This window comes from Podarcis melisellensis (assembly GCF_964234715.1).
Source record: "Podarcis melisellensis genome assembly, chromosome: Z".
Classification (NCBI taxonomy): domain Eukaryota; kingdom Metazoa; phylum Chordata; class Lepidosauria; order Squamata; family Lacertidae; genus Podarcis; species Podarcis melisellensis.
Window position 1 is genome coordinate 38,384,732 of NC_138547.1, and position 20,536 is coordinate 38,405,267.

Below are 20,536 nucleotides of genomic sequence, written 5' to 3' on the forward strand. Positions count from 1 at the left end.
TGGTGTGTCAAAAGAGATCACAATGCAGTTTTCTGCACTGTTGCATGCAGAAATTATCTACAGTCACTTTTATCTCTGATCTGGTGCCACAGGAAAGCTCTATAGATCTATAAAATGGCTTTCCTTCTTACGACTAGCATAAATAGGACCTCATGTGGGCTTGGTGAGATCACACCTGGAGCACTGTGTCCAGTTCTGGGTGCCACAATTTAAGAAGGATATTGACAAGCTGGAACGTGTGCAGAGAAAGGCAATCAAGATGATTAGGGGTGTGGGAATTAAGCCTTATGAGGAATGGTTGAAGGAGCTGCATATGTGTAGCCTGGAAAAGAGGAGACTGAGAGGCATAGCTGTCAACTTTTCCCCTTTTCTTGTGAGGACTCCTATTTGGAATAAGGGACTTTCCCTTAAAAACGGGAAAAGTTGACAGCTATGCTGAGAGGAGATATGATAGCCATCTTCAAGTATCTACTGGCCACATGATACGTGCACTTTGAAAATACTTCAGCTTGTTTCCCTTGTCTTATATTCAAAAGAAGGAAAGAAACAAAAGAAAAAAAGGAGAGAAATTCAAACAAGCTAGAAAGTCCCAAGCTATTTATGAGACGTTGACCCAATAAATACCTTACTAAGGAAGTGTGAGTTTCCCTAAATTCTGGACACAAACCTCTCTCTGGCAAGGTCTGCAAAAAGGGAGCCATGATGTGGGACAGCTGAATGATGAGACAGTTTCTTGTTGCAGTTATGGGAACAGTGTGGGACCACACGTTCGAGAAATAATGGATGGATTGGATTACACATGCTCTGTAGTCTTATGATCAACCACAACAAAAGCAGGATATAAATCCTAGAGTTGCTTCCAACTAAGTTCTACTCAGAGTAGACCCCCTGTCTACTCTTAAATTAAGTATTGTCCATTAATTTCAAAGAATCTACTCACAATAGGACGAGGATGCAGCCTCTAACAGACTGAGCTACAGTAGGATCGCCACAACTTTGAGAGGTGGGTATGCATTGGTTATGCTTAATCTTGGTTGGAAGGGAAGTTGTAGCATCTGCCTGCCCCTCCATGGCTAAGGGTATCCTGTTAAAAGGATCTGCGAGGAGTGGCTCCTGTCCAATGCCCAGATGGGGACTAGGGCCATACTCCTCCTCCAATGGCGACTGCTTGGGGGACGCCCTGATTTGACATAGGTCATAGAGCGATCCCCCACTCCACTCATCAGCTTCACCTTTAGAAACACTCCCAGTGGACGAGCAGGAGTGACACGAGCCATTGTTTACCACAATGCCTTTGGTCAAACCTCACATCTGTAACCAATAAAGTCTCATTTGATCCCCAAAACCAATATGCCATGTGTTGTCTAGTTATTCTCACTTTAGGAAACAGGGTGGTCATGGGGCCTTGATATGCAGCCAGATGAAAGCAGACTCCCACAAAATCTCACAGCCACAACAACTAGCCTAGTGAGTTGTTAGGCAACAAGCCTAGCAGCTCACTTTCCCAAAGCATGTTGCAGAGTTGCAGGAGCAGGAGTCCTGATCTGGACTGGGGTCCTGATGTAGATAGTTGGCTTTAACACTTTGCCCCACTTCAGTCCCAATTCCTGCTGTTTGCATTGGGTGTGTGTGTGTGTGTGTGTGTGGAATCTCCCATTCTCTCCAATCAGGATTTCTAAGGTTGAAATGTATTTTTAGGGTCCATCTTATTTTTGAAATGTTAAGTTGTTGGAAACTGTTTTTAATATAATATAGCATTGTGTTTTAAAATCAATATTGTATTTTAATTGTTATAAACTGCCCTAATCTTCTTTTAAAGCCATCCAGGTTGGTGGCCACCACTGCCTTTTACAGAGGTTAATTTACTACAGCACAGCAAGGACAATTTCACCTTCCTGACCAAAGTCTATTTTTAAGGGGCAAACTACAGGTTTTGTTAATTTTGTGTAAAGCAAGGAAGTATACCCATTCTACTACCCTCCACCCCAAAGGGCAAGTTTAGAGCAACAGTGATTTCAAAAAGCTCAATGAGCTACTGGGTGTGATCCCATGGTCAGAAATATCAAAGAGAAGGGAGTCTAAGAAGGATGGGAGTTTCTAAAAGGAGAAATATCGAAAGCCCAAAAGCAGGCAAAAGTGGGAAGCATCTAAGGAAACCGGTGTGGCTGCATAAGGAGCTTACAGATGAGGTGAGAATTGAGAAGAGAATTCTTGGAGAACAGGTAGGTCCCTACAGACTGGAGGCAGGCAAATATTGTCCCCATCTTCAAAAAGGGGGAAAGGGTTAACTACTGACTGGTGAGTTTGACAGCAATACCAGGGAAGGTCCTAGAACAGATTATTCAACAGTCAGTTTGTGAGCATTTAGAAATGGAAATTGTGATTACTAAGACCCAGCATGGGTTTCTCAAAAATAAGTCATGCCAGACCAATCAGATTTCTTTTTTTGGATGGAATTACAAACTAGGTGAATAAGTGAACTGCTGTGGATATAGTTTATCTTGGTTTCAGTAAGACCTTTGATTTGGATTTGTGGCTAGTTGACTGCCTGAACCCAAAGAGTACTCATTAATGGTCCCTCATCCTGGAAAAAAGTGACAAGCAAGATGCTGTAGGGTTCTGTCCTGGGCCCGTTGTTGCTCACCGTCTTTATAAATAACTTGGATGAAGGAACTGAGAGAATGCTCTTCAAATTTGCAGATGACAACAAACTAGGATGGGTAGCTAATGCCACAGAAGACAGAATCAGAATTCATAATGACTTTAACAGATTGCAGAACTGGGTGAACTGAACTTCACTGGGTGAAAATGAATTTCAATAGGTATAAATGTAAGGCTCTGCATTTAGGTAGGAAGAACCAGATGCATAAAAATAGGACGGGGGACACCTGGCTTACTGGCAGTAAATGTGAAAAATATCTAGGGGTCTTGGTGGACCACAAGGTGAATGTGAGTCAACAGTGTCATGCAGCAGCAAAAAAGGATAATACAGGCTGCATCAACAGAATTATTGTGTCCAAATCAAGGGAAGTAATTGTACCACTCTATTCTGCCTTGTTCAGACCACACCTGGAATACTGTGTCCAATTCTGGGCACCACAGTTTAAGAAGGATATTGACAAGCTGGAATGTATGCAGAGGAGGGTGACCAAGATGGTCAATGGTCTGGAAACTGAGCCTTACTAGGAGTGCTTGAAGGAGCCTGGAAAAGAGGAGACCGAGAAGAGATATGATAAAGGTAAAGGGACCCCTGTCCACTAGGTCCAGTCGTGACTGACTCTGAGGTTGCGGCGCTCATCTCGCTTTATTGGCCGAGAGAGACGGCGTACAACTTCCGGGTCGTGTGGCCAGCATGACTAAGCCACTTCTGGTGAACCAGAGCAGCGCACAGAGGGTAGGACTGGAGGGTAGGACTCAAACCAATGGCTTCAAGTTACAAGAAAGGAGATCCCAACTAAACATTCAGAAAAAACTTTCTGACAGTAAGAGCTCTTCTGCAGTGGAATGGTCCCCCTTGGGAGGTGGTGGACTCTCCTTCAATGGAGGTTTTTAAGCAGGGGTTGGATGGCCACCTGTCATGGATGCTTTAGTTGAGAGTCCTGTATTGCAGGGGTTGGACTAGATGACCCTTAGGGTCCCTTCTGTTCTGCAGTGGAATGGTCTCCCTTGGGACGTGGTGGACTCTCCTTCAATGGAGGTTTTTACACAGAGGTTGGATGGCCACCTGTCATGGATGCTTTAGTTGAGAGTCCTGTATTGCAGGGGTTGGACTAGATGACCCTTAGGGTCCCTTCTGTTCTGCAGTGGAATGGTCTCCCTTGGGACGTGGTGGACTCTCCTTCAATGGAGGTTTTTACACAGAGGTTGGATGGCCACCTGTCATGGATGCTTTAGTTGAGAGTCCTGTATTGCAGGGGTTGGACTAGATGACCCTTAGGGTCCCTTCTATGATTCTATGACTGGATGGTGGTGGCTGTGAGGATTGAATTATTCTCACTCCATGGTCCTGATGAACACACACACTCCACCACCAACGCTGTCATTAGGCTGAGGATGGACAATTCTATTGGACAGGAGTATGAGAGGTGCAAACAGACCTCTTATTCTCCACAATGCTCCAACGTGCTGTCTGTACATGCAAAGGATGGGGAAATGGCACCACAGGATCTTTGGACAAATTCTAAACATTGTACCAGCAAACTTGCGTTTTCAACATGTCTGCCAGTCAATGTGAATGCAGAGGCTGTAAGTGTTTACCAGAGAGAGTATCAGCAGGAGATGAGGGGGGTTCTTGAATCTTCCCACATTTGTCCATTTGCTCATACAAGGGCATTCAGCCTGACAGATTTCTATCACTCAGATCCATTTCTGTGTACATCTGAGGGGAAAACAATTTCAAAACATTCAAGGGAGCGTTTGTAGGGGAGAACTGGTGGGTGTGGAAAGAGTTAACCACTAGGTGTTGCATCCAAAGTTAGTCATACTCAAGAGTATACCCACGGAAGTTATTGGACAGGCTTAGCTTAGGTCTATTAAGTCCAACTCATCTGCCACAAGCAGAACTTAACATTGTGTACACACCATACATTCAAAGCAACCCCCCCAAAAAGAATATTGAGAACTGTAATTTACTCTCACAGGATTCTTTGGGAAGAATCTTTAAGGAACTACACTTCCCAGGATCCTTTGCAGGGCAGCTTTAAATTTAAATTTATTGAGTTCTTGCAGCCAACCCAAACTGGATGAGAAACCTCATTCCCAAACGCAACTAATTGTTGGTAACTCTGATTGGCTCTGCCCCGAGATCTTCTGCAAATTTTCTGTCTCCAAGGGATGCTGATAGGATACCAGGTCATGAGGGGGAGTTCGGGGGAGGGGCCGGCAGAGGTTTTAGTAGCAGCTTTTGACTCTGCCGACAGAGGCGCCTTCACAGAGGAGTGAGAGAAGTCGGGAGAAAGTTTGAGGCGCGAGACAGGTGTTGTAGCTGCAGCTGCAGCGCCCGCGCCCCTCTCGGCACTGTCCCATCTCCTAGCCACGACTGGTCTTCGCTGCTATCCTGGTGCCTCTGGAATAAGAGAAGCAGGCAAGTCACCCCTCCCGCTTCCTCTCGTTTTCCTGCTGCCACTTGACAAGTCTCCCCATTTGCTTGTGGGTCCGACGCAGCCATGTCCCCCCCGTTCTTCGCTGCCGCCACCGTCAAACGCCTGCTGGCCTGGAAGATGTTTACTTTCAACGAGCAGGAAAGCAAGGTGTACGAGAATGCTGTCAAGACCTTGGTGAGGAAGACCCACGCCAGTAAGCAGCTGGGGGAGCTGGAGAAGGCTATCAGCACTCAGAATCCTGGCACCAAGTGCATCACCATCACCAGACCTCTGTTTGAACAGATGTATGCATCCTGCGGAAATAACTTCCCGCACACTCTCTTCTGCCGGCTGTGGCGATGGCCAGAGGTGCAAAGCCACCATGATTTGCGTAGCATGGAGACATGTGCAAATGCCTATAAAAAACTAAAGTCTAAAGTCTGTGTGAATCCGTATCACTTTGAGAAAGTGGAAAAGCCAGAGGATGCCAGTGAGCCAGTATTCACATTGCTCCAGAGCTCCAGTGCTCCAGTTGGCCCGCCAATACAGCCAGAAGCTCCAGCTTCATATCCTCCATTGGAAGATCACAGCTACCATGCTCCAGGAAACTCTAACCTCCAGGCAAGCTTTGTCCCTGGAAGCAGTACCTTTGTACCTGGAAGCAGCACCTCTGGCCCGGGAAGCAGCACCTCTGGCCCTGGAAGCAGCACCCTTGTCCCTGAAAGCAGCACCTCTGGCCCTGGAAGCAGCACCTCTGGCCCTGAAAGTGGCACCTTTCTCCCTGGAAGCAGCACCACTGGCCCTGGAAGCAGCACCTTTGTCCCTGAAGGCAGCACCTCGGTCCCTGGAAGCAGCACGTTCGTCCCTGAAAGCGGCACCTTTCTCCCTGGAAGCAGCACCTCTGGCCCTGAAAGCAGCACCTCTGGCCCTGGAAGCAACACCTCTGTCCCTGAAAGCAGCACCTCTGGCCCTGGAAGCAACACCTCTGTCGCTGAAAGTAGCAACTTTTTTCCTGATATCAGCCTCATTTTCCCTGAATTCAATACCTTTTTCCCTGAAAGCAGCACCTTTGTCCCTGAAAGCAGCACCTCTGGCCCTGGAAGCAACACCTCTGGCCCTGAAAGCAGCACCTCTGGCCCTGAAAGCAGCACCGCTGTCCCTGAAAGCAACAACTTTTTTCCTGATATCAGCCTCATTTTCCCTGAATTCAGCACCTTTTCCCCTGAAAGCAGCACCTCTGGCCCTGGAAGCAACACCTCTGGCCCTGAAAGCAGCACCTCTGGCCCTGGAAGCAACACCTCTGGCCCTGAAAGCAGCACCTCTGGCCCTGAAAGCAGCAACTTTTTCCCTGATATCAGCCTCATTTTTCCTGATTTCAGCACGTTTTTCCCTGAAAGCAGCCCCTCTGGCCCTGGAAGCAGTACCTCTGGCCCTGGAAGCAACACCTCTGTCCCTGAAAGCAACACCTCTGGCCCTGGAAGCAACACCTCTGGCCCTGAAAGCACCACCTCTGTCCCTGAAAGCAACACCTCTGGCCCTGGAAGCATCACCTCTGGCCCTGGAAGCAGCAACATTTTCCCTGATATCAGCCTCATTTTCCCTGAATTCAGCACCTTTCCCCCTGGAAGCAGCACCTTTTTCCTTGAAAGCACCACGTTTCCCCCTGAAAGCAGCACCTTTCCCCCTGAAAGCAGCACCTTTGTCCCTGGAAGAAGCACCCATGTCCCTGGAAGCAGCACCCATGTCCCTGGAAACAGCACCTCTGTCCCTGGAAGAAGCACCCATGTTCCTGGAAGCAGCACCCATGTCCCTGGAAGCAGCACCTTTTTCCCTATCCCTGGAAGCAGCACCTTTGTCCCTCTCCCTGGAAGCAGCATGTCTGTCCTTGGAAGCAGCACCCATGTCCCTGGAAGAAGCACCTTTTACCCTGAAAGCAGCACCTTTGGCCCTGTCCCTGGAAGCAGCACCTTTTTCCCTATCCCTGGAAGCAGCACCTTTGTCCCTGTCCCTGGAAGCAGCACCTCTGTCCCTGGAAGAAGCAGCACCTTTGTCCCTGTCCCTGGAAGCAGCACCTCTGTCCCTCTCCCTGGAAGCAGCACCTCTGTCCCTGGAAGAAGCAGCACCTTTGTCCCTCTCCCTGGAAGCAGCACCTCTGTCCCTGGAAGAAGCAGCACCTTTGTCCCTCTCCCTGGAAGCAGCACCTCTGTCCCTGGAAGAAGCAGCACCTTTGTCCCTGTCCCTGGAAGCAGCACCTCTGTCCCTGGAAGAAGCAGCACCTTTGTCCCTGTCCCTGGAAGCAGCACCTTTGTCCCTGTCCCTGGAAGCAGCACCTTTGTCCTTGCTGGAAGCAGCACCTCTGTCTCTGGAAGAAGCAGCACCTCTGACCCTGGAAGCAGCACCTCTGTCCCTGGAAGTAGCACCTCTGACCCGGGAAGCAGCACCTCTGACCCCCAAAAGAGAACCTCTGCCCCTAAAATGAGAACCTCTGTCCCTAAAAAGTGCACCTCTAAAAGCAGCACCTCTGTCCGTAAAAGCAGCACCTCTGTAGAAACACCATCCACTGTGCTTCAGTGTCGTCCTGAGAGTACAGCAGCCAGCACAAGTAGTAGTAGCCAGCAGGAAAAACCTGAAGCTCCGGTGATCCCGGGACCCAGTAATGTGAACATCAAGCCCGTCCCGTACTCTGAACCAGCCTTTTGGTGTTCCATCACCTACTACGAGCTCGGCCAACGGGTTGGGGATAGCTTCCATGCTTACCAGCACTCTGTGATTGTAGATGGCGGTACCGACCCTATCAATTCTGAACGCTTCTGCTTAGGCCAGCAGACCAATATCCACCGTGATTCTGAGGTGGAGCAAGCCAGAATGTACATCAGGGAAGGAGTGAGACTCTGCTATGAAGACGGGGACGTGTCTCTGGAGTGCCTTAGCAAGACTCCCGTTTTTGTCCAGTCTCTCATGTGTAACCAGCGCTATGGAGTGCTTCCGAACACTGTTATCAAGATTCCAAAAGAATGCAACTTGAAAATTTTCCGCAAGGATGTATTTAGTGAAAGTTTGTCCAAGGCTTCAACCCGGGGCTTTGAAGCGGTCTACCAGCTGATGAAGATGTGCATCATCCGAATGAGCTTCGTCAAGCCCTGGGGACTTGAACACAAGCGGCAGACGCTCGCGAGTGTTCCCTGCTGGATTGAGATCCATCTGAATGGCCCCTTGCAGTGGTTGGACAAGGTCTTGAAACAGCTTGGTTCTCCAACCTCCTGATGTTCCAGCAAGTATTAAAGAAGTTAGAAGCAGAAGCCAAGACCAGGAAATGGAATTCGTTTCACTCCTGGCAGAGAGAAACCTAAGTTATAATCAGTATCATTAGGCTCATTTCTATCTTGCTTTTTTGGTTGTTTTTTTCTGGACCGAAATAGAAGTAATTGATTTAAAACAATAGATATATAAAAAAAATCTATTTGAAATGTAAATATATTTAATATGTCTAGCTCAGTGCTAAGCACTTGGCCACAGGCAGATGTCCTTTGCATCTGCTGTGATGATACCAGCTTTCACTTATGCATCTGAGAAGCTTGCTGGATGGGCTGCCAAACAAGGGATACCCGGGAGCAAATGTAGTGGGAATCCCTTAATGTTGATGAATAATAGGACAAGGTGTTTAAGGAGATTTCTCTAACAGCAGATAAAACTCTTGTCTCATCTCTGCATCTGGTGCCTTAAATACCTTAAAAACAAGGAACCCACCCCTCGCCTTTCGATGGCAGCAATAATGTACGTTACAATGTTTTGAAAAATATTGAGTTAGTCAGTTTAGACCATTGGTCCTCAAGCGTCTGGCAAGAAAAAAATAATATCCCCATAAACTGCAAGTCTCTAGGGGTTCTAGTAAAAAAGGTAGGCTTTTTGTAATAAGCTAGACTTTTTGTTTGATTTCATATTATTTATGAATAAGGTTCTTCAAGCCTATGCTTAAGTATGGTTACATGAAAATACAATTGACAAAATTTAGCACTTATGCTATTTGGTTTAATAATATTTTTTCTTATTCTTATTATTTCTAATCAATGGTGCACACATAAGAAAGAAAATGGTGTACACATAAGAAAGTAAATTAATATTTTTGTTTGGTTATTTTTGAGTTCAAAAGTATTGCTAATGACTGCAGAATTTTTTTAAAGGCTGTGTAGTAAAAATGACAGGCTTTTTGCAATGCTGTCTGATTTCATTTTGTCTATGAATATACAGTCTATGCTAAAGTATGGGTTACATGAAATTACAATCAACAAGATTTAACAGACTCATGCTATTTGATTTCCCCCTCTTATTAGAGCTCTATTAATTTTTGATATATTCATTATATTTTACTCTTATATTTCTGTTCACATGGTGCAGACGTAAGAAAGCAAGCAAATTAAGATTAGCATCTTTGCTTGAGCCACCTCTTGAGTTCAGCATATTGCTAATTACTGTAGGATTTTCTTTTTCAAATATGTGCAAGTACTTGTTAAGTACAGCAAAATATTGCTAAGATTTATGTTCCATGTCTGCACTGATCCTGCATGATGATTCCCCCCCCCTTATTTTTCCTTCTGTTAGCTTTGAAAGTTCAATAAACAAAAAGTTCAATAAAACAAAAAGTTCAATAAACAAAAGGTCTCAGGCTCAATCTTTGGCACCTATAGCTAAAAGGATCAGATATCAGATGATGGGGAAAACCTTCAATTGAGATCCTAAAAAGAGTAATAGAAACATAGATTTGTAGGGTTGGAAGGGACACCGAGGGTCATCTAGTCCAACCCCCTGCAGTGCAGGAATTTCAGCTAATGCATCCATGGCCACCCAAACCTCTGCTTAAAAACTTACAAGGAAGGAGAGTCATCGCCAGTCAGAGTGGACAAAACTGAGCTAGGTAAACAGAGTTCTAAGGCAAAGTGCTGGGGTGGGTCAAGATCAAAAGCAAATAAAAACATTGTTGGGTCAACTCTTGCCTTACTTTTCAGACTAAGAAATAAATTACTGACCAAATCTGGGCTAGAGAAACAATGGCCAGCTGGGGTCCCAGCTTGAGTTAGGAAATTAAAAGGAAGTTTGTATGGAAGGTGCTTCTCCCTGGAGTTTTGTGGAACAGACAGACTTATTAAAATACATTTAAAATATCTAAAGTGCCAAGACAGACACATAAAGTACAAACTGTACATAGTGACACATCTGTGCAATTCCATTTGCCATAGCAGTGAGATTTAATTGGGGAGAGGCTGTATCCTTGGTGTTAAGTGCTCCTGAATAACATGTTTCCAAACAGTGCATTTAGATATTCTTTCTCTCATTAAGGCGTTGAGGACTCTTGTACAATGGGCAAACATTTTCATCTCTGATGAAGTGCAGTTTCAAATCTACAGAAGTGTATGAAAATTAAAGCAATGATTCTCCCATTCATCTCTCAGGATGTTGATGCCTGCTGAAGCTGAACGAATGTTTTAAGATATTCCTTTGCAGAATATATGTCGCACCAAGCCAAATGCATTCAGCCAGCCCTGCCCTGTAAAGCCCTCCTTTATTTTGCAGTCCCAGAAAAGCAATAAAAAGAGAGGTGTCCTCAGTGGACTGTCAAGCATCACTGTTGAATTGCAGAAGATGGCATGGTTGGGTGGCTGTGCTCACCTCACTTCTGGTTGGCTGTGTCACTGCTGCTTACCATGATGTAACAGACTGAGGTTGAATCCTGACAGACAAGACAGAAGTACTGTTTTGGAGGGACAGGGGGCGGACGGTTGTGGGGGATTCCTTGGTCCTGAATGGGGTAACTGTGCCCCTGATGGACCAGGTCTGCATCTGGTACACCAGCTCCATCTGGTACGCAGGCTGAGACCCTACCTGCCTGCAGACTGTCTTGCCAGAGTGGTGCACGCTCTAGTTATCTCCCGCTTGGACAACTGCAGTGCATTCTACATGGGGCTACCTTTGAAGGTGACCCAGAAACTGCAATTAATTCAGAATGCAGCAGCTAGATTGGTGACTGGGAGTGGCCGCTGGGATAACACCGGTCCTGAGAGATCTGCATTGGCTCCCAGTATGTTTCCGAGCACAATTCAAACTGTTGGTGCTGAACTTTAAAGCCCTAAATGGCCTCGGTCCTGTATACCTGAAGGAGCATCTCCACCCTCATCGTTCAGTCCGGACACTGAGATCCAGCACCGAGGGCCTTTTGGCGGTTCCCTCATTGCGAGGTTACAGGGAACCAGACAGAGGGCCTTCTCAGTAGTGGCGCCGGCCCTGTGGAACACCCTCCCTTCAGACGTGAAGGAAATAAGCAGCTATCTTCTCTTTAAAAGACATCTGAAGGCAGCCCTGTTCAGGGAAGTTTTTAATATTTAACGCTGTACTGTTTTTAACACTTGATTGGGAGCTGCCCAGAGTGGCTGGGGAAACTCAGCCATCTGGGTGGGGTATAAATAATAAAATATTATTATTATTATGTAGAGAGGGAAGGGGTGAGATGGCGGTGAGGTTGGCAGCTTGCAAATGTGCTGGCAGAGCCAATCTGGAGCTCCCGCTGTTATGCTTGCACTGCACTAACCTCAGGCCTTCCTCCCTTTCAGCAGGGTTGCACCAACTGGAGGTCAAGCAATCACTGCCGCCCCACATGTTGTCCACTACTGCTGTTTAAGTACGCTGGTTTGAAAGCAGCAGCAATTTGCATACATTTTGACAATGGAAACTGGTGTGCTTTGCGACTGGTAGGGCAAAAGGCAGGAAGGCTACAGCCAGTATTACGCAGAACCAGTTACTGCTGCTTCTGTTCCCATCCTCCTCCCTGCTGAGCTCTGCAAAGACAACACTGAGATTGAAGAGAATGAGGATGGCAGTCACTGCCAGCTCCTGGGCAGGTTTTAAGTAAGGAAGTCAGCAGGTGGAAGCTGGCTGAGGGCAGGCTGAGAATGGTGGTGCCTCATTCATCCCTATGGATCAGGCTTCGCTTCATTCTGGAGAGATTATCTGAACGTGTATCTCCACTCCTTGCTGAAAATGTGTAGGCTGATGTTAGATGGCACGAGCCAGCTTTGTGGATTTATAGAACAGATATTTCTTTATGCTGCAATTCATACTGACGATAGGCCCAATCCATGCAGATGTTGGCCAAGAGTAGCATATTCATGTCCTTTTCCTGAAGCCTGTTTTTCAGAGATGCAAGTTAAGTGCAGACATTCATCAGTATTCAGTCTCTTAAATAACACTCCTCTGACAGTCAGCTGAGTTGTAATCCCAATCTAAAAGCACACTTTTTTTTTCCTATCAGGAGTTGGGAGCAATTTGCAGTTGCCTCTTTCATAACCTATGAAAATTAGCTGAAGTGTTAAATCTCATTGATGAGTTAGGAACTGTAGCATCACAGCATCATATCACAGCATTCTCTTCCATTTTCCATTAATATATTATTTTGTTTCTGTAATTAGTTTCCTTCTGAGCAATTGAAAACACTTCTTATTTAGTTGCTTTCAAGTGTGCACATTTAGCCTTTGATCCCTGCTGTTCCCTTGATGGAATTTAATGCAGTTTTTCCGCCTTTTTCAGTGGAATTTACCCCCCACCCCCTACATGAGATGGTGCATTCTGCTCAATTAAAATACATAATAAGGAAAACAGCAATGTGTGTGTACAATTTGATGAAGTCAGAAGCTATTTTGCAGATCTTTGCATTCACCTCTGTGAAAATATTACTATCTGTGTCCAGTGGCAGCATCTGGCTTGACAGGTGCTTCTTTAGATATTATATCTTTTATAAATGTAGCCCACACATATTAAATTCTACACTAACAATATCATAGGTGCTAATGCAACAATGCACAAGTTGTCTGATTAGGAAATTAACCCTGCTGCCAGGCAACTTCATGCTACTGGACATGATCCAGGCAAATACTTAGAACTTAGTTGTCTTAATTGGAGAATGAAATCAAAGGGACTGGGAAGTGCTTAACTATGGGTTGTACTCAGTGATTGTACAGCACATCAGATGAGTTTTTCAATGGTGGTGGAGATATCAATACTGGCAGAGAAATCCAAATTTCTTTTGCTCTGGGCTGGGTCTTTGGGCAGCGGTGTTGTCCATCTAGCAGCAACGCTGATCTCTGACATCCTCCTGTCACCTGTGGAGTGATGCCAGCATTGTTCAAAAGGTGCAGGGATTCCCCTTCTGCCTGCAGATGTGCTGGCAGAGATTCACCAGGCAGCAGGCAGTAGAAAGCCTGAAAAGAGGATGTTCCAAGGGTAAGTTGGGGTTGAGCTGGTCTGGGATCCATTGGATCCCAAGCCAGTGCTGCTGCCATCATGTCTTGGCTTTGGACCTATGGCTGTGCCAGCCATAGGACCTATGGCTGTGCCAGCTCTGTCCTTCACCTTCCACTCTGGCTGCCACTCTCTGTAAAAGACCCTCTGGGCTACGTGGGCGGTTATGACTGCTTCCTAAATTCATGAGATTTCTTGGAAAAAATTATTATCAGCTGTCCCATTCTTTTAAATACACTTTCTGAATGGGAAAAAAGCACTTTTCTCCAGTGAGTTCCACAATCTGTCTCTAACTTTCCCCTCTTGAATGGTTTGCTTAGAGATTGTCTGGAGATACTTAATAAAGTTCTACAGCTGAAGCAGCTTTGGATTTGTATGCTGTCTTGGGAAGCCACATGAAAGCTGCTCTGAGATCCAGGGAGTAAGGTCTAAGTAAAGTAAAGTGAAAACACTTAAGGGATTTAGTTTACTTACACTGTGATAAACATCCTAATCAATCTCTTGAAGCCTTCCCCATGAGTTTCTGAGTCTTGGGTTGTCCAAGGACTTCTTCACACTTGACATCTTCTCCTACACAGAAGCTCAATCCATTCTGGGATAGATGAACAGTGGTCCAAGATCTTCATGAAATACATGGGAGATTCTTGCAACAAAACCAGACCAATCTCATGATAGAAATGCAAATAGGTTGAGCGCATGAGCTTCACTCAACTTGTCTTCAGGGATCAGTGAATTAAAATGGTGGTTGTTTGCCTATTAAGCTAGGTGTTCCCTTTTCTCCTTGTAGCCCTATCTATATTCAGCTCTGTGTTCCAGGATGTGTATGAAGCCAGTTGGGAATATGGCTTAGATTGAGCCCAAGTACTTCCAGACACAACCCTTGGTTTCCTCTTCGGTATGCAGTTCCTTAAATTTTCAGCAGCAAGTTTTCCAGGAGGGGGAGGGGGAGAACAACTACAGGAAGAGTGAACCAGAAGGCACCATAATGTTGGTTCCAGGTTGCAAAATGCTCACAATGGGTCCTTCTTCTTGCAATTGTCACTTGGTATTTTGTCCAATCTCTACCACTGATGAGAGATAAAAGTTAGAGGAGTAAGGAGTCAATGGAAGCTGCTGTTACTTTGGCTCACTCCAGTCGCTGGCTGATCCTCTTCCTCAGAGCAGGTGGAAATGGCAAGAGCAGCAGCAACAGGGCCCAGGCTGCTCTGGTGATCACCGCTGGCCCTTGGTAGGCCCAATGGTCCTTGACATCTGTCCTGGCACACACAGAAGTTTTCATGTTGATCCTCAGAATTTTGACATGTGAATATCTTGTGAATGCTGCAACTGTACTCCACCCCTTTCCATTTTTAAATTGCATGCAGTTTTGATGAATTAATTTCTGCCAGGGAACTGCAACCGATCCCAGGTCTCTCATGAGTTCACATAAGATCATCCCATTTTGTCCAGCATTCTGCTCTTACAGTGGCAACCAGATGCCTATAGGAAGTCCAAAAGCAGGACCTGAATTCAACAGCACTTACTTTACTTTGCTGATTCACCTGCTTAATGCACCAATCTATTGGATTAATGCACCTATTTCTCAATACACGGTTGTTCCATCAATGCATTACCTTTATTTGTTTATTGACTAACGCTTCACTAATGTTTACAGGTATTTCTTAAAAATGTCACCTATGATAATCTCATAAAGAAGAAGAAAGGAATGTCAAAAATAAGGGGTAACTCCATCTTGTATCCCTTCTTCAAAGTTGGAGGAAAATCACCTGTTCAACTCTGATCTTTGTGCTTGAACTTCATGCCCGTCACTTGGACTGGATTTGCTAGCGAAATTGTTCTGTGTCTTCCACCACATGTCTTATTTCCCGGCCCTTTATTGTCTGCCTCTGTTTGGCTCTTGGAGAGAGATAATTGGGCAAATGATCGACATCAAGTCATTTATTAAAAAAGAAGTGTGCTTGCTTTATCTGAGCAAATAATTATCTGGGAAAGTGCTTGAATCTTGCCTTTCCTTTTTCTTTTTACAAGACCTAGTACTCAGATATTGTCAGAATACTGTCAAATAGTTCAAGGTCTGTCAAGGTATGTTGGCAAATCACATTAATAACTTGTAAGGACTTCTCTTTCTTTCCCCTATGTCCGCTGGAAATTCTGAGATGTCAAGGTAGGTTTTCACTGGTCTGTTTAGATGCCACTGGGGCTACAGCAGAAATGACAAAGGCACATATGGGAGTGCACACAGGTCTCTCCTATGCACATACACAATTCTGTAGCACTGTCTAAACCACAATCAGTCCACCAAGCATTGTGCCTATGCAACCTGCATCAATAATAGCGATGATCTATAAGAGTGCCAGACACTTCTCTCTGATACAGCATTTATTTTTTCAATACTGGGTTGGAAAAATCAGCTAGTTGCATTATTTTTAGGAACACAGGAAGTGGCCTTATACTGATTCAAACCATTGTCTGCACTGCATTGTCTACCCTGATTGGCAGTAGCTTTCTAGGGTTTCACATAGAGGTATCTCTCAGCCTTATCTGCAGGTGTTGAGGACTGACCGTGGGAGCTTCTACAGTGGTACCTCGGGTTACAGATGCTTCAGGTTACAGACGCTTCAGGTTACAGACTCTGCTAACCCAGAAATAGTACCTCGGGTTAAGAACTTTGCTTCAGGATGAGAACAGAAATTGTGTGGCGGCAGCGGGAGGCCCCATTAGCTAAAGTGTTGCTTCAGGTTGAGAACAGTTTGGGTTAAGAACGGACCTCCAGAACAAATTAAGTTCTTAACTGGAGGTACCACTTTATATGCAAAACAGATACTCTAGTGGTGAGCTGTGATTTTTCCCTAGCAGCTGCAGATGCCAACCACTGCAGGCAACTGAAGCACAGTTTGGTCTCACTGTAGCAAACTACCATTTGGTGAAATTGTTGTCTGCATTCAGTCCCCAAACAAACTAAGCAAAAATTCTTCCTCTGAAAAATATTATCATAAAGGAAAATAAAATGTGCTTCATCTCACTGTATCATTAAACAATAAGATACATGGCATGCCATTCCAGGCATGTCTACTCAAAAGTGAGCCCCACTGAGTTTAATGGGACTTATTAATATAAGTTTGCTAAGGACTGAAGCTTCTAAGCACATTCTTATTTCAAATTAAAAAGTAATGCAAATCAAACACCTTTTGTAGCAGGGATAATTATCCTAACATGAATGCCAAACCACAGTGAACAGAACAGAACAAAGCTGAAAATCAGAACCCTGGTATCTAGAGAAGTGAAGTATGGCATTTGGCATGCAATGCTACTTACCGTATTTCTTCACTATTCTAAGAGAATGTTTACATGTTAACTTTTTATCCACAGGAGTAAGGTAATCTGTGATTCAAGAGTTCACAGATATCACTGACTTCTCTAGGGCCTTTGGTTAAGACTGTGAATCAAGAGAGAATGCAATCTTCTACAAAAGCCTCGATAGCCATGTACAATGAGCATTGGTACTCACCTGTGAATACTGACAATCCCAGATGAATTTTGGGAATGTCCAATAATAGATATATCCCCACCCCTCAAAACACACACATTCTGGGGGCATTCACCACAATAATGATTTGGCTGAGCTTCAACATTCACTTTGCATCTCTTGAGTTTTAGGATATTTACACAATTTGCTTGAGATTGTCAATATACAAACTGTATATTGGAATTCATTCTTGAGGAAGCATCAGTTCAATATAGATAGGGACACAGGAAGAGCCAGCTGGAGTGGGCCAGTGGGTAAATGGATTAAAAAAAACCACAGGTGGGGGAAATGACCCTACTGTGAGTGTCTACTATAGACTTCCAAGCCAGACTGAAGACTTGGATGATGCCTTCCTAGAGCAGGTTACCAAGCATTCCAAAGGGAGAGATCTAATAGCCATGGAGGACTTCAGCTGTCCTATATCTGCAGGAATTCGAACTCGCTCTGTCAATAATGTAAGCTCCAGAAAAATCATGAAATGCCTCACTGGCAATTTCCCAAAAGGTGGAAGAAGCAACAAGGGGATCATCTGTTGGTGCATTGCCAAAATAAACTTGAAATGAGCCTTGAAGCGCATCCCTGAGGCACCCTTAAAACATCTGTGTAGCAACAAGAATTCTCCCCAGCAACAGGTGTCTTAGGGCATTCTGGAGAAATCTAGTTAAGTGTGAGGCAGTCAGTGTTGGTCAGTGTGGCCGCCAGAATATGTGAAAGTCTGTGAGCCTGTCTCTCTGGCTGAATGGCTGAAGGGAGCAGAGTATATAGTTCTGTTTCTTATTTTATATTTAGACCGGTAGTATTATGCAACTTGTAATGTAAATAATAAAGACTTTAGAGAAGAACTGGATGGGTGATGTGGTTATTCCTGTCACAGACATTCACCAAGAGAGGGCTGGAATGCTGCTGCTGTGAAGATGCAGGGAGACTTTTCTGAGGAGCTTTGCTGAGACAGAGAAAATGAACCCCTAAGTGTTGGTGCTCATGCACTAACATCATCTATCTTGGGCCTGGTCCTCACCAACAGGGAAGAACTGATTGACGAAGGGAACCTTGGGAGGAAGTATTCATGTCCTTTTGGGTTTCATGATACAGAGACAAGGGAAAGGCGGGAAGCTGAGTGTAGTTGGACATGCATTCTGGACTTTAAGAAGGCCGATTTCAATAAGCTGAAGGAACTACTGGGTTGAGATCCCATGGTCAGAAATACTCAAAAGAAGTGAGTCCAAGATAGATGATAGTTTCTTAAAGGTGTAAAATTGAAGGCACAAATGCAGAGAATTGCAACAGGAGAGAGAAGTGGGAAGCATTTAAAGAGACTGGTGTGGCTGCATAAGGAGCTTACAAATGAGCTAAGATCTAAAAATGACATGTATAAGAAAGGGAAGAAAAGGGAAAGATTATCACTGGTCAACAACAAATTTGTTGTCTGCGTTTTTTCAGATGATTTAGGACGAATCTGATGCGCTGAATCCAAAAATCACATTGGTTTTGCTCAATCAGGTCAAGTTTTTGAGCTATGGCCACATGTCATTTTTTTACGTTTTTGTTCACATGTACGCTTGTGTGGAGCATCTTAGAAGCAGTTGGTGAGGGTGAAATGCCATGTCGAATAATTGTTTTGATTGGAAATGATTATTTTAATGACAAGAAGTATTCAGGTCCGATAGTTCTGGGTGTTTATGTTGAAAAGGGATCAGTTTGAAGTCATAAAACCTCGAAATCTTCCATAAATTGGTGCGGTTGGGATCAACAGAAAAAACCGGAGCAGCCTCAAGTATCCTGATCTTCAATCAGCACGTTGTCCTGTAGCTCATTGTGATGAAATTCCAGTGCCTATCTTCGGAGAACTTCCTGACATTAGTGACAAAGATGCGTCCAGTGTTGAAGGACATGAAGAAGAAGTGGTTCTTGAAGATGATGCTCCACATCCATTTTCCCAAAAGGAGTTGAATGATCTAGTTTGCGACCTCAGCTTGTCAAAGGACTCTGTTGGCATCCAGATTGAAGGAAAAAAACCTCCTCTCTGACAGTGCTCGCACCAGCTTCTTCCACAACAGGCATCAAGAGTACCTCCGTTTTTTCTCGGAAGAGAAGGACTTGGTGTACTGTGCAGATATTGCGCAGCTTCTGCTCAAGCTTGGAGTGCCACAGTATGAACCCAAAGATTGGAGACTGTTCATTGATAGCAGCAAGCGATCATTGAAATGTGTTCTGCTACACAAGTTTGCCTCTATACCCCTGGCTCACTCGAGTACACTGAAGGAGAACTATGAAGTGGTGAAGTATGTGCTGGAGAAAATAAATTGGTTATGATCAGCATAAGTGGTTTATTTGTGTTGACCTGAAGATGGTGAACTTTTTGTTGGGACAACAGTCTGGCTTCACCAAGTACCCATGTTTTCTGTGCGTGTGGGATAGTAGGGACCGTGCTCAGCATTACACAAAGAAGGACTGGCCTGTGCGGGAGGAATTGGTGCCTTGCAGAAAAAGGAACGTCATCAACGACCCTCTGGTGGACAGAGACAGAATACTCTTCCCACTGCTGCACATCAAGCTCAGCTTAATCAAGCAATTCACCAAGGCTCTGGACAAGGATGATGACTGCTTCACTTACTTGTGACAGGCTTTTCCAGGATTGACCATGGAGAAGTTGAAAGCTGGCATCTTTGATGGTCCTCAGATCCGTCAGCTCATCAGAGATCCAGAGTTTGGAAACTCAATGAACGAAGTGGAACTGGAAGCGTGGAAGGCATTTGTTCTGGTAGTGAATAACTTTCTTGGCAACAATAAGGCCAGAAACTACGCAGAACTTGTCAACAACATGCTCACTGCTTTCAGAAACTAGGGCTGAAAGATGAGCGTCAAGATGCACTACCTGTTTTCACATATGGACCGGTTTCCTGAGAACCTGGGTTCAATGAGTGACGAGCAGGGGGAGAGATTCCATCAGGACATGAAAGAGATGGAGACCAGGTATCAGGGTCGCTGGGACACAGTCATGATGGCTGACTACTGTTGGACTCTGAAGAGAGACCTCCCTGCCGCTGAGCATTCCAGGAGTTCCAAGAAACAGAAGTTCAAGCCCTGAAGTTTGAAAAATGGTGAAGCAACATGCAATTTATGTGTACTTACCTTTATCAATGCCCACCATTCAGTTTACAGTAAACTTGACCTGATGGAGAGAAATGGATGCCATTTCCTGATTCAGCAGTGCAAAAATACCCTAAATCAGATGTAGAAATCTAGACAACATTCAAAAAGTAAAAAATTGTTACCCAGTGTTATACACAAATGAAGGAAGAGTATACATGAAGAGCCAACAGTTGCAGGGAGAAGGTCATGTGAGCAAAAGCACAGAATCAGCTCACACCTGCAAGAAGGGTAAAAAAATTTAAAAAAGGGTTCTTTTGCGATGTTTGAAGCAAGAGGAAGAACAAGCAAGTAGTGGGTCCTCTGCAAGGAGAAGACAGAGAAATATTGTTGGGTGACAGAAAGGAGGTGGAACTGCTCAACACCCATTCTGCCTCTGACCCAAAAGGAAAGCTGTGTCCAACTTAGTGATAACAGAATAAACAAAGGAAGGAGGGAGCAGAAACCCAAGATAGGAAAAGAGGTGGTAAGAGAACACCTAGTTACTTTAAAT

At 44.9% G+C, this 20,536-nt stretch overlaps 1 protein-coding gene and 1 pseudogene across 2 annotated transcripts in view; one reads left to right on the plus strand and one right to left on the minus strand.

The window, feature by feature from the left end:
* The window catches only part of LOC309362159 (glutamate receptor 3), a 206,118-nt gene that overhangs the window by 10,140 nt on the left and 175,442 nt on the right, over positions 1–20,536 (minus strand). The gene's annotated exons all lie outside the window — the stretch shown is intronic.
* LOC309362141 (mothers against decapentaplegic homolog 3 pseudogene) overlaps positions 7,545–20,536 on the plus strand; it is a 117,915-nt pseudogene continuing 104,923 nt past the window's right edge. Inside the window, exon 1 of the transcript XR_014173391.1 lies at positions 7,545–18,797. The product of XR_014173391.1 is annotated as a mothers against decapentaplegic homolog 3 pseudogene (transcript). The remainder of the gene's footprint in view (positions 18,798–20,536) is intronic.